The sequence below is a fragment of the Oryctolagus cuniculus genome, chromosome 7, assembly GCF_051225735.1.
Source record: "Oryctolagus cuniculus isolate XC-2025 breed Fujian yellow rabbit chromosome 7, ASM5122573v1, whole genome shotgun sequence".
In the NCBI taxonomy this organism is placed as follows: Eukaryota; Metazoa; Chordata; class Mammalia; order Lagomorpha; family Leporidae; genus Oryctolagus; species Oryctolagus cuniculus.
In genome coordinates this window covers 107,476,932-107,502,876 of record NC_142873.1, presented here as the reverse complement: position 1 = coordinate 107,502,876, position 25,945 = coordinate 107,476,932, and the positions used below count along the sequence as shown (strand labels likewise).

Genomic DNA, 25,945 nt, shown 5'->3' with positions numbered 1-25,945 from the left:
AATGAGATGGTGATATATATACTCCACATATAACAAGTTATGTGCAACAAAGATCACTGGAAACCCAGGTGTTCTAACATACAGCTAACATTTAGGAGGCATGGTGTATGTATCTGGTATATGTTAGTGCCTACAGGAAGTATGAGTATTTCTCATAAAACTTTCAAAGCTCACTTTTTTAAAAGATTTATTTGTTTGGGTCTGCGACTCTGGTGTAGATGGTTAAGCCTCTGCTTGTGGTTCCAGCATACCAAAAGGGCACCAATTCTAGTCCTGGCTGCTCCACTTCTGATCCAGCTCCTTGATAATGTGCTTGTGAAAGCAGTGGGTGATGGCCCAAGTGCTTGGACCTCTGCACCCATGTGGGAGACCCAGAAGCTCCTGGCTCCTGGTTTCAGCCTGGCCCAGCCCTGGTTGTTGCAATCATTTGGGGAATGTACCAGAGGATGGAAGATTTTCTCTCTCTCTCTCTCTCTAACTCTGCCTCTTAAATAAACAAATAAATATAGAACAGTGGCAGCTTGTAAATAATAGAAAGTGCTCGTATAAGAAATGTGCCAGTTCTGAAGATACAGCAGTGGACCATGGTGTCTTGGGCCAGGAAACAACAATTGCAAACAGTGGTGAAATTGATGATGTGTTTTTTCTCCTAGGTCTGATCTATAAAACCCTTGCATTGATCTTATTCTTTTCATTCAAAACAATCAGATTCTGGATACATTTTGAAGACAGACCTGACAACTACCCATGATTACAGAGTTCATGAAAATGGGAGTCGAATAGATTAGATTGTAGAGCATGGGGTTAAGTCACCTGGGAGAATCATTGTGAGCATTTCAACAGAAGCAGCTAAGTCTTGGTAAGATGCAAATGAGAACTGTGTGCTTTATAGCTTATTTAGTCATTTTCAAATGAATTTTCTCCCTTGAGCTTTAAAACATGAAGCGAAGTAGAAAGGAAATTACTTAATTCATTAAATGGAAGAAGAATGAAACAAAGAGAAACCATATGATTGGCCAAGGAGACCCATTAAGGATGAAACTCCTGTATTTACATTTCTATCCCTGAGCGCTCTCTACTGTGCCACCATGGCTCTCAAACATCACCACCTGCAATGAGAGAGAGACAGAGACAGAGAGACAGAGACAGAGAGACAGAGACAGAGAGACAGAGACAGAGAGGGAGAGAGGGAGAGAGGGAGAGAGGGAGAGAGGGAGAGAGGGAGAGAGGGAGAGAGGGAGAGAGAGGAAGAGAAAGAAACATGTACCTGCTCCTATGTGAGACACCAACTCTGAAAGCCAGAATCAAGTCATCCCACAGATAAGCATCTATTATTTTAGAGCAACCTATATTATAGAACCTTAGAAATTATGATAAAAGCATAATAGATAAAAAACATGCTTTCTTTTTTATTTGCTTATTATTTATCCTCAGATACTGTGATCTGCTGGTGTGAGCCATATCCTGTGAGGCTTTCTGTCCAGTTTTGCACTCGGCCACTTTTTCTTTTTTTTTTTTATTGTACACAATAACAGCCACTACTGCACACTCAGAATGTTATTTTGCCACCCTACTGTGAAAGTTCATTTCTTGAAAAAAAAAAAAGACATCAATATATTACCATTTAGAGATTCTAAAAAAGGATTGAGTAGTATATATAAACTAGGTATTAATCAGAAATTAATTGCTTTCAAATACCAAGAACAGTCAATAAATACTTGATGAAAAATTAAAAGGTATCTTAGAAGAGTGAGTTACTGAAGAGTGGAATCTTACTGTGTAAGCGCTCTGTTACAATAGCAGTAGTGAGAAGCTTACTTCTTTATAAGACTTGAATACAAGGGGATAAACAACATAAAGCTTTTGTGTTTCTGTGTGTGAGGATGGGAATTCTTACAAATAACCTGGAGAGGATCATATAATTAGCTTGCTTTTTCCACTGCAAACTCAATACATCTTAAAGAGGGAAACAAACAAAATATACCAGTATCTTCTCTTGAGAGCAGAGGCAAGGCTATAACCCGTTATTTCTAACCTCAGTCATCATTTTAACTTGATTTTATTAGGCTGCTGGCCATCTAAGTTTTCAGAGTGGCTTCTTTTAAAATTGCTTTTTATAGTTTTACTCAAGTTCCTCGCTTACTTTATCTGGTTTGTAGCATCATTTCAATCATTTTCAAGTAGCTATTCTCAACAGAAAACCATAGCAGAATATCAGAAGCACCTAAGAAGCATTTCAAATCACAGGTCTTTCCACTTTTCTCTTCCCTACTGCATTCTGATTCCACCCTGAAGGCCATTTCATAGAGCACTCCTTATAATAGTTCTTGGACAAAGTTTATGGAAGTACTGGTAACAGCATTCTCTCCCAAGCCTTTTAGGCAGCATAATAACCAAGACAGCAAAAAAAATTTTTACTGACTATGAATGAGAGTCACAAATCACCCAAGCTTAGCACAAACTAAATGAGAGCAATAACATATAAGAATCAAATTCCAGATTAATATTATTTTCATGTTAATAATCTCTAAACTGTTACTGACAATAGTGGTAAGGAATTTAAAAATGCATTACTTCTGTAGAGGCATGCTTCCAATGGTTTATTATAATAAGATTTTAATCTTACAAAGTAGTTTCAATTCATTCCTCTAAGATGCCATTACTTTGCAGAATAACTAAAAGATGGGAAAGTGATTATCTGGTATACTCTAGGGTGTTTATCATTAATTCTGAATGTCTGTACCTAAAGACTTCATACAACTGATTGCTATACTTACAAATTAACTGGATAAAGAAAATAGTAAGCATAAGTAGCTTAGAGGCAGCTTAGGTGTTTCTGGGAAGAAAAGCTGGGAACTGGTGTGGGCCAGGGAGACACATTCCGGAGGTATGAGCAGAGTGAAGTGGAAGAAGAAAGAATGAATGTGAAACATTAGACCTCCCTGAGGAGGTTCTTGGTGTCTCATGTTTCCAAGCCTTAAAATCACAAATATCTGAAAGCCTTGCCTTCCCTGAGGTCTTCCTCAGTGCTTGTATGTGGGAGTGATTCTCTTCCTGATGTATTCTTACAGCAATAACTGCGTATGGGATCTGCCCCATTTTTAGTTCCTTACTGATGAGTCTCACTGTCATGGCTGTCCCAGTCATAGCTAATTAGATAGGGGGCAAAAACTGAGCTCAGCAATAAGTTGGCACAAACCTGTAACCTGGAGTGAAAATACAGGATTTCTCGCTTGGGATTCTGGAATTGAAATCTAGTTTCTGGAAGAGAGCCAGGGTGGAAAATCATAAATGCAAAGACTGAGTCTAGATCAACAAAAGATGTATTTGTTATTTTTTTTAAAGATTTATTTATGTCTGTTATTTTTATGCAAGGTATAAAATATTAACCATTCTAACAGAAAATGGATAATTAAGAAAAATTATCTAAAACTTGAAATGGACACATGGGATCACTGGGTTTTCTCTCGGCCTGTACTGAGCTTGAATTTATGTTGACTGGAGTAACCCAATGAGAAGAAAAGATAAGTTAAAGAATTTAGCCTATGGAGAGATAAATGATGTCTATCCAGTGGAATAGATAGATACAGCAAAACTTCAATCTTATTGCCCTAAAAAGTATGAACTACTTCTTGATCTAACCTAGCTATCATAATCTAACATTCTTTTATTGAATTCCTTATATACATCTTACTCCTAAAAGATTTTTTGGGATCTTTTTAATATATTTTTATTAATTAATGAATTCTATACAAATATGACAAGCATGCATTAAATATTTTATATAACTATATTTTTAAAATATCTTGAAAATTATTCTTTGTTTTTGAACAACACACCCTATAAAACTCTCCCAGCAGAAACAAATAGTCACCAGAGTTGAACACATGATGGGCTATTATCCCAGATACCTTTTCTTGGTTCCTACAATGAATTCCAAGTGATAAGAGCACATTAATCTTTGCTGTCTATAGTTCTCCTCTGTAGTTGCATTTCCCCTCTTTGCTTTCTTGTGGTTGATGAGTTACTCTCTATGGGTAGCAGGTGAATCTCTGTATTGGGTTTGTGCTTTGACCACTGGGTGATTGTTCTGTAAGGCTGATGGAAGCCCATTGTCTCTCTGTTGAGAAATGGTAGAATCCAGTTGATCTATTTTACTTGTGTCTGTTCAGGAGCTTAATTGATTTCAGTTAAGAACTTCACACCTATTAGGAAGAAAAATGGTTTGTTGGAGATCCAGACCAGTGAGTTTCTGCATTATGTTTACTTCTGATCTCTGGCTGAATTGTAAAACAAGCTAAAAAGTACATTTCTGTGTGCCTATGATCAGAAAAGCCTTTACCTCTTCTTGTGTGAATGTGAAATATTTTTCTTACTCTACAAAGTATAATATATTAGATTATATTCCTTAAGTCATTGAGTCTTTTTTTCTCATTGGTTTGATAAGATAAATAAGTGGTTGTTAAAATAGAGTCTTTTCTAAACTCATGAAAATAAGGAAATTGGGCCGGCACCGTGGCTCACTACGCTAATCCTCTGCCTGTGGTGCCAGTACTCCGGGTTCTAGTCCCGGTTGGGGCACTGGTTCTGTCCTGGTTGCTCCTCTTCCAGTCCGGTTCTCTGCTGTGGCCCCTGCTGTGGCCCGGGAAGGCTGTGGAAGATGGCCCAAGTTCTTGGGCCCTGACCCGCATGGGAGACCAGGAGGAAGCACCTGGCTCCTGGCTTCGGATCGGTGCAGCGTGCCAGCCTTAGTGGCCATTTGATGGGTGAACCAATGGAAGGAAGACCTTTCTCTCTCTCTTTCTTACTATCTAACTCTGCCTGTCAAAAAAAAAAAAAAAAAAAAAAAAAAAAAAAAAAGAAAGAAAGAAAGAAATTGAACTTACAATTATATTAAATGTGTTAGACCTTCAAGAGAAAAATAGTCTACATAAACTGCTAGTTCAGAATCATTTTCTGTGCAAGAGTCTAAGTTAATATAATTATGATACTTGGACAAATTAGGTTGGCTTAATAACTTTCTCTTTAAAAATCAATAGTAGCCTTTTATTTTTGAATTTTTCATTATGGAGTATGAAGTAAGTATATAAAAAAGATTTTGTCTGTTTTCTTAAGAAAAGTTTGCTTATCCAGAATTTCTTAACCCTTTAATATTGATTTCCTGATCAAATAAGTTAACATTACTCCTACATAGTATTTACAACTAGGCAAATTTGTGTTCAACTATATTAGTCATAATTCCAATAAACATTTTATGGCAGCAATCATGTTTTAGAGTATGTCAGCTTATATATACTTTACAAAAATCCTTAGATAATTTGGATATTTGTACTCATGTTAAATAGTTATTTTTGAATAATCATTGAGTAGCTTGATAATTTATAATTAAGATGGACATTGAAACTTTGATTACTAAGCATAAAGAGTTTATAAACATTTGCTGCTTATTTTAATGTATCCAGTGAACACATCTTTGGGTTATATTAATGGGCATGCTCATTTTTGCTTCTTTAACAAAGTGAGAAGGGATGTATGAAAGGCGTGTGTGGCTATAAAATACTGAATTATGAGCATTCATCAGATTTGATCATTTGCTAAAAGGCTTGTAAATGACATTGTCTATTTATCTTTTGTTTTTTTCCCTATAAAACAGGGATTATTACATTAAAGTTATAACTAATTTGGATGGTTAAGGTTATCTCAGCCAAACTATAACTGGGTAAATAATTTTGCTTTTCAAGTGAAAAGGAGAGTGTTTTTGTTCTGAAGTAAAGAGTCACCCTGTTCTGGAACATGAAAGGGCACAATGAAGGACACAGCTTGGGCACTGGGACACACATAGAATCGTTTGAAAGAGGTGAATTTGCCTACATTAGTTTATAGCGTTTAAGCCTATAAGGGACCTGTAAAATTTGGCAAAGTTCATACAGTTTTGATAGGCATTTTCTTGAAGCTAATTTAAGAAAAATAGAGCTTTTATGAAACTCTTACTATCAAATATATTAATGTAGAACCAGAATTTGGCTAACACTGATAAGCAATTGAATTAGAGTTTTAACATTCCATGTAATCTATCCAAACAGCTAAGATTCCAAATCTCATCTAATGATTTCTGGATTGTTTTTTGCTTCTTCTTCTTCTTCTTTTTTTTTTTTTTACTTTGTCTTGTCCTCTTTTTTTTTTTTTTTTTTTTTAAAGAATTGTTTATTTATTTGAAAGTCAAGGAGAGAGAGAGAGAGAGAGAAAAGGAGAGAGAGAGTGATATCTTCCAACTGTTGGTTCACTCTCCAGATAGCCGTAATGGCCAGGGCTGGGCCAGGCCGAAGCCAGGAGCAAGGAGCTTCTTCCAGGTCTCCCGCATGGGTGGCCTGGGCCCAGACACGTGGGTCATCTGTTGCTGCTCTCCCTGGGTATTTATTAGCAGGGAGCTGGATCAGAAGTGGAGAAGCCTGGGAAGCTGGCATCGTGGTTTTACCTGCCACTCCACAATGCTGGTCTATTCTTTTACTTTTTTAAAGGAACAAAATATATTCAATTCTGAAAGAGCTAAGTTTCCATAATGTGCTTTTATGTCTGTTTGAAAATATCTATTGTCACCTTGACTAAATTGGTAACTTATTTCTCAGGGGTCCAATAGCTGATATTAATCAAAGTGCCCTATAGTGTTCTAATTTTTTTTTATTTCTCTCCCTCTCCCTCTCCCTCTCCCTTAATCAATAACTTTTCATCTTGAGAAACTAGAAAAATAGCAAGCTAAATTGAAGTAAGACAGAAGAAAATAATTAAGACTGGAGTGGAAATAGTGGAATAAACAATTGAAAAAAATAGAAAAAGTTGGCTCTTTGAATATAAACAAGAATGACACATTAGACTAACATAGAAAAAGAAAGAAAATTCAAATTACTAAATTAGTAATGCAAAAGATATCAACTTCTATTTTATTGAAATTAAAAAGGATAATAAAGGCATGAAAAAATTGACAAAATTCATTGTCAACAAATCAGAAATGGGAAAATTCCTGGAAAGAATTCCTAGATAGATGAAAACCTTGACTGATAAGACAAAAATTCTGGATAGACCTATAATAAGCAAAGAAATTTTATTAGCAATCAGAAAACTTTCCACATAGAGAAGCTCAGGCCAAAATGTCTTCAGAGATGAATTATCAAAGTTTAAGTAGAATTGACAACTCTTCTTCATCTATTCAAAAAAAAACCAGAAGAGGAATAAATGCTTTGTAGATCATTCTATATGGCCAATATTCTCCTGATACCAAAACCAAAGGTATCAAAAGAACAGATCAACATGCCTTATGTATATAAATACAAAAAATCCTCAACAAAATACATTTCCTTTATGTCATTCCTCCACTCTTTAACAACCTAGATTCTATTGTCAATTGTTGGATTTAATCCCTGACTTACATCATTAACTTCTTCTGTTGGCCTAGTTAAAAAAAAAAAAAATATATATATATATAGAAATTTGATTTAATCAACATTGTGTCCACTGTACTTGCTTTTGTGTAGCTGAATGTGGTTGGAGAAAAATGCACAATGTGTTCTTGTTTTACATTCACGACCATTAACTTCAAGGCAGTCCTTGTGCTATCTGGCAAATTTATTTTATGTTTATCACAAGTTAATTGACTCTATTCTTTCTAAAAAGAAAGAAAACCAACTTTCTTTCCTTGTATTTCTTCAGACTTCCAATACCTCAAATCTTTGCCCTGTACTGATGATGCTTCATCTTTATTTTCAATTTAGAAAACAGGTACATCCATAATATTTCATTGTAGTGCCACTATCACATCTCCTTTGCAACTTTATCCATAGACTAAGCCTACTTCAGTGGATAAACTGTCCTTGTTCCAAAGGTAAAGGCAACCTCCACTGGTGCACATGATCCACTCTTCTTTTCTTCTCTGTGATACTGCTTCTGCGATTGTCCCTGTTTTCTACTACATCATCATTTTTTTTCCATGCTGCTGGATTATTCCCATATAGCATAGCAGTGCTCTAGCATCTCCTTTATTTAAAAAAATTACCCCTCCAGCTGCTGCCTCATTCTCTTGTTCCTGTTTACATAGTGTCCTCAGAAGACCTGCCTGATTGTATCTACTTCTCATCCAACCCCTCCATTTTTTTAAAGAAGAGACTTTTAAAATTATTTTACCCTTATTACATAATAGTGAATACACCAGATTGCATTTTCTCAAATGGCAAATGAAATATAGGATAATATTTCCCTTTGATTCCCTCAATAGCATCTGTCTTTAGGAGGATTCAGTTTCTTACGACATCTGTGATACTGTCCATGAAGATACCAGCGGTGCTTAGTCCTAAATAACAATTTTCTATGTTGTTCTATCATTGGTCCTTGTTCAAGGTGCTCGTTTTTCTTCTAATCTGGTTGTCAATACTTGGTCATGTATCATTCATTATTATGCACAGAATATGGTTGAGGGATTGGTTTTATGTATTCATAGGGAATGTCTACAGAAGGGTGGTATCATGCGACTGTACTGCCATCAGATGTCAAAGCAAGCCCTACTTTGCTATTATGGTCATCTAAAAGATAAGAATACATAGATTGTGATAAAGACAATATGAAGCTCTGTTATAGAATGGAAATAAATGTTTCCAGATAGTTCTGTCTTTTTAATTTTATACATCTCCTTTAAAAAGTTATGTACTTATTTATTTTTTTGAGATGGAGACAGAGAGTGTTACCATGCATTAGATCACTCCCCAAATACCTGCAACTGTTGAGATAGCGCTGGGACCCAAGCCAGGAGTGAAGAATGCAGTTTAGGTCTCCCATGTAAGTGGCAGCAATCTAGCACTGTGAACCATCACTGCTACCTCTCAGGGTCTGCATCAGGGTAGGTGGAGTCAGGAGTAGGGCTGGGAGGGGAACCCCAGCACTCTGATAACGGGATGTGGGTGTCTGAACTGCTAGGTTAAATGTCCTCCCCCTTAAGATAGTGCTACTACTGCCATGATGTACCAAGATGATTATCAGGGGATTGAAAAGATGTTTTGAAGAGAGACTGCTTTGAAACTACGCTTCTGGGCACACTGTGTTTCACACTGTGAAAGCTTCTCTGCAGAAGCCTGCCATCTTCTTTCTTTCATTCTTTCTCAAATCCACTTTATTCAAGCTTTTCTCCCATTCCTTTGACTCTTACTGAAGTCATCAGTGGTCTCCACATTGACAAAAATTAAGCTTAGTGTTCAGTATTCATATAATTTGAAAAAAAAACCAGCATTTGTTATGATTGGTAAGTCTCTTCTTTAAACAATTTATTCAGTTGCTTTAGAATGATCACTTTCTTTCTTAGTTTTCCCTCGGATGTTAGTCTTCATGGCTGGGTTTTCCTTATTTCTCTGATCTCCAAGTTTTGGTGTCTTAGAGCACATCCTTCTCTTCTCAGTCTAAATACATTGCGCAGGTGAACTTACCCATAATTATGACTTTATTTATAATCAACTATATATTGATGGATTCTAAATTTATAGGGCAATATTCCATGAGATGGGTGTGTATGTGTTAGTGTGCATGTGTGTCACAAGCTTACTCCTTCTATCTGGTGGCAGTTATTCCACTGATTCTTGGCATAGGTCATAATGTAGTTTTAGAAAATGAGAGCCCATTGACAAGAAAGATGGGATAGTGTCGCTAAATCTTAGCCCACAGTTGAACTTAGACCTCTGTACCTTAATCTGAGCTTAAAATTTTGTACCTTTGAAGCTTAAGCTACTCTTGTTAAATCAGTGCTGTGCTTTTTCTAGAAAAATTAACAGAACATGAATGGCTGCCTGAAAGTCCCTTGGCAGATTCTGTGAGAAACTGTTTGTCTATTCATAGTCATTGATAAGCAGGATATTCACTTTATTCAATACTGTATTATAAGTGCTTAGTATCACTGCATACAGAAGTATTCACATGTTACATGTTTGATTAATGTTGATTGTGTTCATTTATTGCTCAATCATTCAAAGTTTTATAATACTGTTCATTAAATAAGACTTTCTTTTCTTTTTTTTAAGGTTTATTTTTAATGTTGCCATCAGAATTGAGAATGTTTTCTGCCCTTCTGTATGTACAGAGTTAACATGAAGTATAAATGAGTTCTTGGAACTAAATATGCTACATTCAAATTCAGATTTTTCATAGCACTTTTTCCTTTGTGGGACTAATTATATTTGTGATGAGACTAGAAGTTACTACCACTAATAATTTGGTAAAAATATATTGTCATAATATTCCATGAAAATGGCAAAGAAATATAATTTTTCAGAAATATCAGACCATTCATTAATAAATTATGTTCAAATTCTCCAGACTCCTAAGGGAAATGTGGTTGATCTCATTGTGGCCAAGCAAGTTGATTTTTTTTTTTTTATTTTTATTTTTTTTTTATTTTTATTTTTTTGACAGGCAGAGTGGACAGTGAGAGAGAGAGACCGAGAGAAAGGTCTTCCTTTGCCGTTGGTTCACCCTCCAATGGCCGCCGCGGCCAGCGCGCTGCGGCCGGCACACCGCGCTGATCCGATGGCAGGAGCCAGGAGCCAGGTGCTTTTCCTGGTCTCCCATGGGGTGCAGGGCCCAAGCACCTGGGCCATCCTCCACTGCACTCCCTGGCCACAGCAGAGGGCTGGCCTGGAAGAGGGGCAACCGGGACAGAATCCGGCGCCCCGACCGGGACTAGAACCCGGTGTGCCGGCGCCGCTAGGCGGAGGATTAGCCTAGTGAGCCGCGGCGCCGGCCAAGCAAGTTGATTTTAAAATTCATGCCAAGAGTTCAACAAGCATTTTCTCACTTGAATTTTCTAAGTTTTCTGGACCACATATTTTTCTATACATGTTACAAATGATTTTGTATCCAGTGTTGTGGAAATGTCGGCATCCCATAGAAGCATCCATTTGAGTCCTAGCTGTTCTACTTCCAATCCATCTGCCTGCTAATGTGCCTAGGAAGGCAGCGGGAGATGGTGCAAGTGCTTGAGCCCCTGCTACCTATGTGGGAGACCCGGAGGAAGTTCCAAGCCCAGTCCAGAATCAGTGGATGGGAGATCTTTCTCTCTGTGTGTCTCTCCCTCTCTGTAGATCTACCTATCAAATAAACAACTAAATCGCTAAAAACAAATCAAACCAAATGACTGCATTTTACAAATTTTCAAGACTATACAGCATTACTTGTCAACTTCTATTGAAAGGATACTATGGTATAATCTAGTATAAAAAGACTGTCAACATTAGTTGTACTGCTATTGCTCTAGATCTTGTAGATGAAATTAGGGGACTTTTAAACATTGTGTGTCACAATCTTTATTGTACTTTCGAAAACCAGGAGGAACTGGAATTTATGTGTATATTGTAGAAGGAATATGAAAACTTAAATTGGCTTGAAGCCATGTTTTTATGTCAAAATAGGTTACTGTCTATTTATACTTGTTCTTCCAAAGGATAGGCCATAGAAGTGAGACCAGAACAAGTGTACAGTTTTCCAGACTACATATAACACTATTGTTTCACTATTGACAATGACCCTTATTTTTAATTTTTGCCAGAGGCCCTTGGTAAGATGAACTGGATATTCTGATGTTGGCATTATCAGAGGATGACTCTGCTACCACTTGTGGACTGAAGTTTGAGAACAGTCGAGTTGAATTTGTAGGTGTTAAAAGTTCAATAGGTGGCTGGGCTCAACTTCATTCTTTGCCATCATCCAGCTTTGCCTAAAGTCTAATATAGAAGAGCTTTCAAACCAGGTATGGATAAATATATCATTCCTTTAGAAGCTGTCATTCCTTTTTACGTTGACTATATGATTAATTAATGAAAAGGAAGACTGTGTACCTGAAATAGCTGTGTGAATCATGCCTGCTAACATGATTATACCTTGCATGTGAAAATTAGTTTGACCTTTTCATAGAAAGAAATCACTTGTAGCACTATTATTATTCTGTGGCACATCACATTTCCCTCCCAACATCCAAGAGAGCCTGGCAGATAAAAACACATAATTCATATCACATCTAATAAATTTTATATTTTATTTAATGTTAAATAGGTATAGTTATCATGATTTTCAAATCAATGTAAAAATTTACTGAGAAGCTTGTCACCTGCGTCCTTGACCCCATTCTATTTCCAGAGATAACCACTTTTGTTTGTTTGTTGGGTATCCTTTCCTTTTGTGAAAATTTATATTCAATTAACACAGACTCACATTTATAATTTTAGCCCTTTGTTGTCAATGATGACCTACCTTTTAAAATTTGATAATATATCTTGGAAAAATTTCCATGTCAATAAGTGTAAGATTTTCTCTCTTGTGTTGTAGCTGCATAGCTGTATCTTTGTTAAAATAACTTTTGACTATTTTAATATTTGCTATTCCTAACAATTTATTTTATACCAGTTTGCCATTTGCCTTTGCTTATGCTGTTTTTTATTTAATATATCTTTTCATTTTCTTTTCACTTTTGGCAAACTGAAGTTTTCTTTTGGTTATATAAAACTTTTCAATCTACTTTTTATGGCTTTTGGATTTAAGATCTTTGCTCATGTTTTCTTCTAGAACTTTTCTTGTTTATTCTTCTATATGAAATTTAAACAGCTTTTCTAGATCCTAAAAAATTCTGTTTTGGGATCATTACTTGAATTTAACAAATTGATTCTTACTGTCTTTATGATGTTGAATCCGCCTACTCAAGAACATGGAATGCCTTTCTGTATTCATATTTTCTTTTGTGACCTTTTGTAGTCTACCACCCTTTTCTGTGTATTGTTGTCTAATACCCTGCTTAGTTTATTCATAGGCATTTTATTCACTATTGCATGTAACTGCTTATTCTTTATAAATATAAAGTTTGTTTTTTCTGTATGTTGATATGATTCTTATTGTTCATAATAATTTTCAGTGGATTTGCTTGGGTCTTAAAAGTACTCTTTTTTTTTTCTTAAAATAGTGAAGATTTTATCCCAGTATTAGAGTTCTCCCAAAAGCAGAACCATAGGATAAACACATGTACTTACATGAAACGTACAACTTCAAATATTCATGGAAAATTATATTATGAAAAAATACCTAGATTTCTATTTTTTCAATAAACTTCTTAGAGTATCCTCATACAAGTGCGTTATGAAGAATGAACTCACTACGTACTCCTCATGGTAGTGACAGTGTGGTTCCATGCTCTGCCACCTACAAGCTGGAGACTCAGGAAGGCCGATGGTGTGTTTCCAATCTGACACAGTACAGAGTTCTGAGGGCCAAGGGAGCTGATTGCAGGAGTCCTAAACCAAGGGCAGGAGAAGGTCCATGTTCCAGCTCAGACAGTCGAGGAGAGAGAGAGAATCCTTCCTTCCCTGACCTTTGTGTCCTGTTCAGTGGATTGCATGGTGCCCAGCCACATTGGGGAGGGTCATTTGCTTTACTCAGTTCACTAATGCAAATGCACATCTCTTCCAGAAACACTCTTATAAACAGACTCAGGAATAATGTTTACCCAGATTCTGGGTATCCTAATAGTCAAGATGACTTAAAATTAACCATCACAACATTCTTTATTTCTAATGTGCAGACTTTTAAATTCTTTTGCTTCTCTGCACTTACTTATAAGCCCAGAATAATGTTACAATACCTGTATTGCAGTGTTTTTTCTTACTTTAATGGAAATGTCTTTAGTGTGAATCTGTAAGTATGGTTTTGACCTGAGGTAGATGTTTTCATCTTGTTACAGAGGTATAAAAATGTCTCAAAAAGTTCATGGAAAATGGAATTAAGAGAAAAGGGATTTTACATAATTTTTGAATGCCTGTTGTGATGATAAAGGGTTTCCTATGGCATTAAGAACGACTATGGAATTTTTCAAATGCCTTTTTAATGTCCTAGAGATAGTTCTATGGCTTTTGCTGTTGGATCTTTCCCTGTTATTATTTACCTGGTTAGATTTACAAATGTTGAATTATTCCTTTTATTTTTGGATTCTGAATTGGTAAGATTGGTCAATGTGTTTTATTTACATGAACATCTTGTTAGCTTTTGGTATCAATGTTATGTGCTTTATAAAATTTAATTGAAAATATTCCTTCTTATTTGTGTGTTTTTAAATAGTTTAGATATCATAGGAATTATCTGTGCTTTGAAAATCTAGTAAATTCTCCTGGGAAAAACATATTGCTTTGATAATTCACTGAAGTGGGACAAGGAATCAATAATTTTCTCATTTTTTTTTCTCTTAAGTTGGGTCAATTTTAGCTAACTATATTTCTCCCTGAAATTATCTACTTAATCAGATCTTCAAATGTCTTTTTCTACAGTAGAACATATATTCCTAATGGGAAAAATATATGAGAATCTTTGACATTGAGTGTTTAAATATTCCAAAGTTTTTCTTGGGTGAGAAAAGTTGAAAAAAGGATGGAAAAACATTTAATAGATTAAGGAAGTCTTTAGGGTTATATTAACATGGTATTTTCTATGTTTTAATCATCGATTATTTTTCTTTTTACATTTTTTGTTGATTAAGATTATTTTAGATGTTGTTACATTTTTTGAACACCAGTTTGGAAATATGTATTAGTTCTAATCATCTTTCCACCCTAATTAATTTTGATTCTTCCAGATTGCTTAATTTCTTTCTTCAATTTCCCCTGTTTATTTATAGTTTTTTCTAACTTTTTAAAAAATATTTATTTATTTATTTATATGAAAGGCAGAGTTATACAGAGAGAAGGAGAGGCAGAGAGAGAGAGCTCTTCCTTCTGCTGGTTCACTTCCCAGATGGCTGCAGTCGCTGGAGCTGCGCCAATCCAAAGCCAGAAGCCAGGAGCTTCTTCTGATTGTCTCCCACGTGGGTGCAGGGGCCCAAGGACTTGTGCCACCTTCCACTGCTTTCCTAGGCCATAGCAGAGAGTTGGATCGGAAGTGGGGCAGCCGGGACTTGAACTGGTGCCCATATGGGATGATGGCGCTGCAGGGGGCGGCTTTACCGGCTACGCCACAATGCCGGCCCCTAGTTTTTCTAATTTTTTGAGTTGGTGCTTAATTCACTATTTAAACTAAAGCCACAGCAAAGAATTTTGATAAAAAGCATTTTATTGGTCATTATTTTCTAGAAATTCTACAAGTTTTGTTCACAAGAGTTTTTGCTTGTGATTTCCTGGTGGATGCACTTTTGTTTTTCTGACTTTTTAATTATTTCCCAGTTTTGTGATATTGTGACCTTAGAATGTTGAACAAGATCCCTTATCATTGCATGTGGTCCTTATGACTTAGTACATGGCTAGTTTTCATGAATATAATATAGGCCCTTAAAAAGAACATGTAATCTCTATTTATTTATTTATTTGACAAATAGAGTTAGACAGTGAGAGAGACAGGCAGAGAGAAAGGTCTTCCTTCTGTTTGTTCCCTCCCCAAATGGCTGCTACGGCTGGAGCTACGCTGATCTGAAGCCAGGAGCCAGGTGTTATTCCTGGTCTCCCGTGCGGGTGCAGGGCCCAAGCACTTGGGCCATCCTCCACTGCCCTCCTGGGCCACAGCAGAGAGCTGGACTGTTAAAGGAGCAACTGTGACAGAACTGGCACCCTAACCGGGACTAGAACCCGGAGTGCCAGCGCCGCAGGCGGAGGATTAGCCTAGTGAGCCGCGGGACTGGCCTGTAATCTCTGTTTTTAAGACATGAACTCTGATATATCTAGAGTTAGACTGAGAGATGAGTAAAACTAATTTTTTGTATATTTCTTTTTATATGTCTTTCTATGTCCTGTAATATCTGCTTCATACATATTGATGCTATGCATTTAGTTCAGATATTCATAACTTTCACTTCTTCGTTGTGATGTTTACCTTTTGTATTATAGCATGTCATTCTTTGTCTCACTTAATACTTATTTTTTCCTCCATCCAAGTTCTCTGGTATTTAGGTCACAACTTCTGCTTTATAATTATTCCTATAAAAGAAAACATCTATATATGTGGTGATGGGGCATTATATGGGTAAAATTTTGGTTTCCTTTTATTTTTAACCACCTAAATACTTATTTTTCAATGTTTGCCTGTTGTTCTATATAGTTTAATACAATTTGAAGATCATTTAAAAATATTTTGAATACTTGTTGATTGAGAAGTATGTGTGTGTAGGGTTTTTGTGATATTTAGGAAGGTGTATATTAAGGTGTAGATTTACTTTCTTTTGATTACCTTTGTAATCATATCTTTATATGGTAATCATATAATAATCATTTATTGTTTTTGCCATAGTAATTATCTATGTACCTCGATAAACTGGCATGGATTCTCTTCTCTGTAATTCATTTTACTCATTGTCCTATTTTGTTTAAAATTGGCAACTCATGACTAGAGCCTAGGGAGATTTCTGATGCCATAAACAAGAGTGTCAAATTGTTAAGTCAACAACAGGAGTCACTGCGTACTTACTCCTCATGTGGGATCTCTGTCCTTAATGTGTCCAATGTGAATTAATGCCATAACTAGTACTCAAACAGTATTTTACACTTTATGTTCTGTGTGGGTGCAAACTGATGAAATCTTTACTTAATATATACTGAATTGATCTTCTGTATATAAAGATAATTGAAAATGAATCTTGATGTGAATGGAATGGGAGAGGGAGGGGGAGTTGGGAGGGGTGCGGGTGGGAGGGAAGTTATGGAGGGGAAAAAGCCATTGTAATCAATAAATTGTACTTTGGAAAATTATATTTACTAAATAAAAGTTAAAAAAATTAAATTTCTTAGTGTTTACATCTACCCTTTTGTACATGGTCATTCTATTATCTGTATGTCAGCTTGAAATTATTTTCAACCTTACCAGTTATAGATGACTCAGTGCATTTACTGTAATTATCACCACTTTCTTCCTTTCCCTTCCAAATATTTGTGACATGTAATTTCTATGCTTTCATAGGCTGTAACATTTATATATTTTATTGTCTTAGTTTTATATCAAAAATATATTTGTTGCGCACCACTAGTCTTTTTGAAGAAGTTTTCCTGGATTTATGATGGTTTATTCTCCACATGGGAGGAATGTTCTTCTACTTGCAGTGTCTTACAGTTATGACCTTTATATCTGATGAGCAGTTGGCTAGATATCCTGCTCTTAGATCACATTTGCTTTCCCTGAGGATGCACAGGTTTGGTTCCATTGTCATGAGGTTGTCAGTGCTGCTCAGGAGAAGACTGAGGGTGGGTTGATAGAATTTTCCTCGTACAAGACTCGATCTTTTTGCTTTTCTGATACAAGGATTCTTTCTTTATATTTATTTTTTTTTATTTTTAAAGAATTTATTTATTTATTTGACAGGTAGAGTTACAGACAGTAAAAGGGAGAGACAGAGAGAAAGGTCTTCCTTCCGTTGGTTCACTCCCCAAATGTCTGCAATGGCCGGAGCTGCGCCGATCTGAAGCCAGGAGCCAGGTGCTTCCTCCTGGTCTCCCACGCGGGTGCAGGGGCCCAAGCACCTGGGACATCGTCCACTGCTTTCCTGGGCCACAGCAGAGAGCTGGACTGGAAGAGGAGCAGCCGCGCCTAGAACTGGCGCACAAATGGGATGCTGGCGCCTGCAGGCAGAATATTAACCTAGTGTGCCATGGCACCGGCCCCATCTTTCTTTATAGTTAAATGTCAATAATTTGCCAGCTTGTCTTGGCTCCACCATTATGAATCAATTTTCTCCATTACTTTTAACCTGTGGATATAATTCCTTTTTTTTTTCAATTTCAGAAAAAATATTTCTTTTTGTTTCAGTGTGTTTGCTCTGAATCTTTTTCAGAGTCTTCACTTATATGTGTGTTGGCTCTGCATTATATTTCTTTTATCATGAGTTTCACAAAAATAATCAAAAAATATTTCTCTTGGTTTTCATTCAATTTAATTTCACAGATCTGTCTTCACCATCTTACTTATGCGTGGTCCTGTTTCCCAAGTTGTTTCTCCAAGTATTGTCTTCATTTCTGTGATAGTTTGGTTTTATTTTTCTTCTAAAACTTATTTACATCATCTCTTCCCTGCACTTCTTGATCTGTGCTTTGTAGTCTCTCTTAATAGGTTATACTGCCTCATTAACATTTTAGTAAATATGCTTCATTTAGAGAGGGATTTTAGCATACTGAATAAGAGCATAGACTGAAGCAAGACTGGGTTTAAATTCTGGCTCCTCTCTAACGAGCTGTGTGATTGTATTAGTCAACTTTCCATTGCTGTAATGAAATATCTAAGCCAAGCTACTTATGAGGGAAGGAGGTTTTGGCGCTTTACAGTCTAAGATCAGGCAGCTCCATTGATTTGCCATCTACTGATGGTGTTCATGCTTGCAGAGTCCTGGGGTGGCACAGAGCATCACACGGCAAGGGGGAGCATGCATGCATGTCTGTGTGTCTCCTTATAAAGCCACTACAATTTGATCATGGGGCTCCACCCCAACAAATTAATCAAATCTGGGCCACTTTCTTAATGTCATAATGGATTAGGTTTCTTCTTCCCTAATGCTATTCACACAAGCTTTTGAGGACCATGAGACTTTGGGGAATACTTTGGGAAAGAATGCAAGTCTTAATGTGTGTCTCATTCTTTCCATCAACATAATGGGAATGATAATACCTAACTCACAGGTTGTATTGAAAAACCAATTTAGTTCATATTTGTAGAGTGGGTAGGAGTGCTGTCTGCATCAGTAAGTACTATGCAGGTGTTTGTTTGCTTTTTAAAATTATTCATTATAAAGTATATAGTCAATTTTCATTGGCTCTGTGGCAAAACTTCTCCTCACTTATGTAAGTTTTGATGTTTCTTTCTAGAATTCTCCTTCCTATATCTTTATTGGTCTTGCACTAGTTTCCTCTTTATTGTAAATGATCTTTTTTCTGGTCAAAGGCTTTTTTTTTTTTTTTTTAAAGATTTACCTGTTTTATTTGAAAGAGTTATAAAGAGAGAGGGAGAGACAGAGAGATAGGAGTCTTCCATCCACTCATTCACTCCCCCAATGGCTACACACAGGAGATGAGCCAATCAGAAGCCAGGAGCCAGGAGTTTCTTCCGGGTCCCCCATGCCAGTGCAAGGGCCCAAGGACTTGGGTGTCTTCCACTTCTTTCCCAGGCCACAGCAGAGAGCTGGATTGGAAGTGGAGCAGCTGGGACTCGAACTGGAGCCCATATGGGATGCCAGCACTGCTGGCAGCAGCTTTACCCGCTATAGCACAGCAGCAGCCCCTGGTCAAAGTCTTTGCAGAAAATTCCTGAAGGGGAGGCTTCAAGACAGCTTTCAAATTCTCAAACCAAAAACCTCCCAATTTTTGCACTAAATCGTTATATTCATGACCTCCAATAATTCCTTCGTAAATCTGTGCTCTTATAAAATCCCTGCCCACATTGGTTCTGGATTTAGCCCTGTGAGCTGCTTTAGCCAAGGGACATTTGCATATGCAGAAGCATGAAAGGATGTGAACATGCAGCTTGCCCTGTCTCTTGTTCCTCGAATCCTATCTACCTCCACATGCAAAAACCTCAGTAGCTTCCTGGAAAGATGGCTTAGGTGTCCACACCACTCCTCTGAGGCCCAGATATATGTATGAAACCTGCTGACACCAACGGAGGCAAATAATTGGTAGCTTTTTAAACCATTCTTTTGGTGGTTTTGGGGTTAGCAGCAGGTTGCAGCATCACTTTTATGGCTGATTCAAGAACAGAGGGCTTCCCTTAGTCATAGTGTCTTCCTAGGTGGACTTCCTCTGAATCTCTGAAGTGAACTGGGTCAGGAGACCTTCTGCCAGGAGTTCTGTGCTTCCCAGCTATTACAAACAAGGAATAGAGCTTCTACATTTCCTTGTGATGTCATCAGCTTCAAGGACTACAGTTTGGCTCTGTCTCTGCCTCCTCCTCACCTCCCGGATTTCCATGCATGTTCTCTGCCTTACTTCTTACTTCTGCTTCTGTTTTTGAGAGACAAAGCTTTTGCATTTCATTGTAGACCCTTTGTTTTATGAAACATGGTTTTATTAGCACTTTCTGCTATCTCCACTGCTGGTTCCCTTTGCCTCCCTGCACTTTTCCCTATGACTTCTACCATCTGACAACTTTTACAAGTTTGTTGGAATCTGTGGGTAAAATCCGTATAAGTTGTTTGAAAATAACATTTAACTTTTTTTTTTTTTTGCCATTTTTTTGTTAGTTTATATGACTTCTGCGAAGAGGAAGGAAAGATGCTTAAACAGCTGACATTTTCATACTGGAGTCCCCTTAATTAATCTGGAACAAGAGCCCTTTGGAAATATTTTTTCTGAACATGATATAATGGCCTCAAGAGCCCTGGTAATCATAAACACCTCAAAGACTTTAATATTCAGAGCAGGGGAGCATGCCCCTCAAGCTTCCTTGACTGAATCACAGCTTAGGTTCCCATTCACATGCTCTATGGGCAATGGGGTCTAATAAATTAATCCTCACTGTAGTTCAAGAAAAGATTATATGGTCATCACTTTGCAAATGGAGAGTGTGCCAAGACTATGACTATATTACCGAATTTCTCGGCTTCTCTCCAGATGCTCACAGCTTTAGTATTGCTAATTTTGGCTTTGGGCTCCATTTCAAGGTGATCAATATGGTGGATGGTATAGAATGCAAAGCAACAAGTCCAGGGAGGCAGGATTACTTTTGGATGCTTGGCAGTATCTCAGCTGTGGAGAACTGGATGGTGTGCACTTCAGTGGCTGGTGCTTGAAAATATTTTCCCTAAACACCATGAAGGAGAAGTAGTGCAGAGCAGGAATCCATCCAGCCCCTACATTGATAAGCTCCCAGGCATGCCTTTCATTGCACAGGTATGCAAAGCTGGCTTAGATCACAGATTGAACACCAGAGGTTGATTCCCCTCCAGTAGCAAGCCCCTATTTGTCCTTTAATAAGTAGTTCAGGTGAGATGTCATTCCCTGACCTATACAGAGAAAATAGCTTCCATTTATGTAATTAGTACGTGCTTTTGTTGTGTTATAACCTATTGCTTATGGTGGGCTTTGCAGGTTGCTTCTGCCACGAGACAGCTCCTCAGGTACTGAGGCTGTATGGGAGCCATCTCAGCGCCCCCAACATTTGGCACAGTGCATGGTGCTCAGGGCAAAATGGGGGAGCCTTAGTGTTTATTGGAATCATAGAGAAATCGGTGAATTTTAACTGTAAGTCTTTCTGGTCTCTAGCTACTTAAACAGTTCAAAAAAAGTTGCCTCATCCTTCCCTCTCTCCTGTTTTCCTCGCCCCCTTCCTTCTCCTTTTCTGTTAACATAAAACGGCTGGAGGACTCAGGAAAAGGATACCCGGGCTTTCCCACATCCCTCTTCATCACGCGTGAACTTGCACACGCACACACACACATTCACACACATGCAATGGCAGAACTGCAAGCTGCGTTCTTAAAGCAGGATCCCTCAGTCCCCCGGGTGCTTGTTACTGGGTCACACAAATTCCCAAGTTGTGGAACCCAGTCCCAGGAGGTCCTTGGTGGAGCACCTCCTTCACTAAAGTGGTGTGACCCTTCGGTGACCAGCCTTGCACTTATTCACGCGGGAGCCCTTTGTGCAACAGGATTGCAGGGGGCTCCCACCTCGAGCCTCCTCCCTCCACGGGGGGCTACCTCATTGCTCGGAGGCCGCCCCGACCTGGGTTCCACGCGCCCCTGCCCCAGACCCCGCTGCAGCCCGTTGCTGCGGGAGCTGCCTGCAGGCGCGGGACTCCCGGCAGATGCGTGGCGAGGGACTGCCTCGTTCCGGGGCGGGCGAATGGGAGCGCGCGCGGGCGGCGAGGGGGCGGTGTGTAGTGGCAGACGCCGCTGGGATTATGAATGGGGGCGGAGGGGGGTTGGCGGTGTGGGTTCAAACCCGGCTCGGCGGCACCCGGCTTCTGAGAGGCACGCAGGCTGTGCGTAATCCTTCAGCGCTGGCTGCCGGGAGATGCGGGGAGCCACCGGGAGGGACTGAAGGGTCATTTTGCCGAACTCCCTTGGTATCGCGCCCGCCGAATGCCCAGGAGCCAGTGAGGTAGGTGCGGAAGGGGGGAATAAACTGCGGGCTGGGCGGCATGCCCGGCTCCCGGGGATTGACAGGTGGTGGTCTCAGCAGTTACAACCTACTACACAGCGGCTAGCCAGTGCCACAGGGTCACGTTAAGTCCCCACCCCAGGCTGGGGCGCGGAACCAGTGGCCCCCGCGAGAGGGATCCAGAAAGGGGCTTTGGAGCTCCGGTGGCGCACAGAGGAGCTCTGGGGCGCTTCGCCGCGGCCTCGGTCGCCCTGGCGCGGGTCCCTCACGCCAGCTCGTCCGCGCGCGCCCCGCAGCCGCTCCGGCCCGCGCGTAGCTTCCCTGGGCTGCCAGCCAGTTCTGGGCGGCTGCAGGTTTCTTACTGGTCACCGGCGGGGCTGCACCCGCGGGTCCTCCGGACTGGCGCTCGTCCCCTGAGAGCGAGGGAGGTTCGCTCGCGGTGCACGGTCCAGCGGGGCCGCGCGGAGCCGCGCCAGAGCCCGGCGTCCAGTGCGCGGCGGCCACCGCGGTGCAGCAGAGGCGCCTCGGGCGGCCTCCCCCGGGGTAGCCTGAGGTAAGAAGTGCCTAAGAAACTGCGGGTTTATTTGCCCCCTTGCCTTACTTTGCACACAGAAGCCGAACTGGAGAGTGGGTGATGCGGGGTTGAGGGGCCGTGAAGAGGGATTGCGGCTGCCCGGCGAGGAGAGTCGCTTTGGCGATGTCGTTGTTGTCCCTTTTAGGGAAACCGCCAACCGGCCCCTTGCCCACCGCGCCTTCCTCTGCCCTGGCCCTAGAATCCCTTGGCGGGTCGCCTGGAGGGAGAGCGTCAAGGGAGGGTAGAGAGAGGCTTCAGGATTCCGGGTGATGGATGGGTGTGCGGTGCCCAGTGATTGATGGTGGGCACGGGCGGGAGCCCCAAGTACCCAAGAGTTTGCAGGGCTGCGGCCCCAGGGTGGTCCTGCCTGTGCCAGTGGCGGGGGGCACCAAGGAGGGCGCGCCAAAGCCGCAGCGTCGCGAAGGCTCTGCCTGGAAGTTTTGGGAGCTCCGTCAGGGGTTTGGTGAGATCTGAGCTGTGCTCAGGGCCTGGCCCTTTCTAAGCGACAAGAGTGTGTGTTTGGGGCGTGAGGGGGGCCCCACATTCCTCCTCACCGTCTGTCCTTTTTCCTCTTCCTGTTTTGGTTCCTTCCTTTTCCATAGACCACATTCCATGTGCCATACTTCGAACAAAAATCAGTGTGGCCCATAGCTCTGAAGCAACAGTAAAGAGAAGTGCACAGAGGAACAAGCAGTCCTTAATTGCAGAGCGGTTTATTTTTAATACAAATATGTAGGGTAGTTTTTAAACAAGACTTTCGAGATCTCACCTAAAATTACAACGCATTTACATTTTGTTTACATCACATGTATTAGATGCTACTCAACAGAAATGGTGAATCTATGCATCGCACATCTTCCATCTGTGTGAGATGTAATTATTCTAGACGTTATGCGAATCTTTGAAACTCAGAGGTTTCCCGCTGCTTGAAAGCTGTGGGCCACATGTATGAATCGAAGACATTTCGTCTTTTCTTATTTTTTTTTTTTAAAAGTAGATTGTACACCCTCTACTTTTCTTTAGGCAGAAGCTGATTGTTATGTGCGTATATTTCATAAAAACAACTCAAGGATATCCAAGTGCTTCTACTTCGATCTGGGGTGCATGAGAGGGATCTGGAATGTACTTGTATATGAATTGACAAGAAATGGATAAAGCCAGGGTTTTCACTTTGGGCAAGAGGAAATCCAGCTGCCAGTACCTTATTCATCTACTGACATCCCGAGAGAGAAACCCTCTTCACATTCAGCATAACCTTGGCCTTTACTCTTCAAATCAATACTTGTAGGTCTTGGTTAGTAATGTCTTCGCTGCTGTTTCTGTTCTTCTTTAAACAGCAAAATGCCAATTTGTTAATTTATAGAACATTAGTATAATTGTTAAATAGTCTAGAATGGTGGAAATGGCATAAGTGATTCATTGAGGCTGTGTATATATATCTATCCTTTTGTATATTGCTTATTATAATTGTGAGCTAAACAATTTTGCATGTGTCTATTTGTATTTTTCTCAGCTGATTTGCTTCTCAGTTTATTTCTGGCTTGACATATTATGCAAAGATGAATTATCTTAAATTTCTCTAGAGGAAATCTACATGGGCACACTTGTTTGCTTTTGGAATGGAGCTGGTTTTGATTTGAGGAATAATCAATCAATCATATGTAGTTTTCTGATTTTGGAGCGCTTTGTCAGTTGAGAGACAGGTATTTAAAAATAACAGATACTGTGTATGTTATGCAAGTAGATGTATAGGATTTGTTTGACAAAGGTACTAGACACAGAACTGATACTTTCATTTCAGCTTACAAACTGCATATTTAACATTAACATAGGTTGCTCTTAATATGAACAAGATACACATGAAGAGAACTTGAGTTAGATCAGGGATTTACTGATTTGAATTTATCTTTTATTATTATGACACTAAACTTCACCAATTGCTCTTTCCAAGAAAATATAAGTAGCACAATTTGCACAAGGTGTGGGGATGTTGTTGGTCATAGGACAAATAGGATCCTGTGAGTATTAGTTCTTGCAGCCACCTTCATGTAATATGGCTCACACCATGATGTGGCAAATTCTTCAAGGAAGGACTTGCCCTAGCTTCTGGGAACACTGTCAGTAGGTGGTCTACAATGATCAGACCCTTTGGGATTATCAGAGCTGCAGAAATCCTTCTTGTCTAATGTCACATCCCTTTCCAAGGCAGATCCAATCCAGTAGCTGATTCTTGTAGGAATACAGAGGTTGGGCCATCTCAGCCCAACTCTGGATAACTCTGAAGGAAAATTCTACCTCTGGAACTGCTTGTGAGACTTGCCTGCAGTGCAGCTCAACTTTCCTCCTTGCCCATTTCTGCTGCTTTCCTTGTCCTGTGTCAGGTGTGGATAACAAGGAATTCTTAAATGAAAGTGTGAATCAAACTTCATTTCAGAGTTGGCTTGTCAGAGAAACCAATATGTGATGATACTCTTCCACACACATCCATTTTGCCAGCTTTAATCAATTTATTTGAAATGTAGTACCATTGCTTGCTGGGGGACATTTCCTTATCGTTGCTCCTCTTCTGTCCTTCCATGTTTTATCTTTCTTTCCTGATTTTTATTGGATTTTATAGAATTTCTGTATTCTCATGTTGATCTGAATTTTATATGTTCCATTTCTATCCTTTCAGAAGTTTTTTTTATGTTTTTGGCATTCATATTCTGCCTTAACAAGTGAAATGGATCAAAATATATACTTTTGAAAACTATAGGTTCATTACAATATTCTGATTCTGATTATATCTTATATTTCTTAATTCTGTAGTGATGTAATTCCACCATGGTTTTTATACCCCTATGTCATTTTTAATATAATTAGTTTAATTTTTTACAGTCAATGCGTATACTTTTCACATTTTGACTGTACTTATTGTTTCTTCTTGATTCACCTTTTTTTGGATTCTAATTTCTTCTTGTGAAATTCTTTGGTAAGCATGTGAAAATGATGAGTCTTTTTTTTTTTTTTTTTTTTTTTTTTTTTTTTTTTTTTTTTGACAGGCAGAGTGGACAGTGAGAGAGAGACAGAGAGAGAAAGGTCTTCCTTTTGCCGTTGGTTCACCCTCCAATGGCCGCCGCTGCAGCCGGCGCACCGCGCTGATCCGATGGCAGGAGCCAGGATCCAGGTGCTTTTCCTGGTCTCCCATGGGGTGCAGGGCCCAAGCACCTGGGCCATCCTCCACTGCACTCCCTGGCCATAGCAGAGAGCTGGCCTGGAAGAGGGGCAACCGGGACAGAATCCGGCGCCCCAACCGGGACTAGAACCC

The 25,945-nt window shown here is 39.4% G+C and overlaps 1 protein-coding gene across 2 annotated transcripts in view; it reads left to right on the top strand.

The window, feature by feature from the left end:
• The first annotated feature begins 21,845 nt into the window (after positions 1 to 21,845).
• Positions 21,846 to 25,945, top strand: part of PDE4B (phosphodiesterase 4B) — a 679,542-nt gene continuing 675,442 nt past the window's right edge. Inside the window, exon 1 of one of the 2 annotated variants that reach the window (XM_017346216.4) lies at positions 21,846 to 22,064. The gene's annotated coding sequence lies outside the window, so the exon portion shown is untranslated. Of the gene's footprint in view, positions 22,065 to 22,495; positions 22,618 to 25,945 lie in introns of those variants that run through there. The other variant, XM_051857656.3, reaches the window with a different exon arrangement.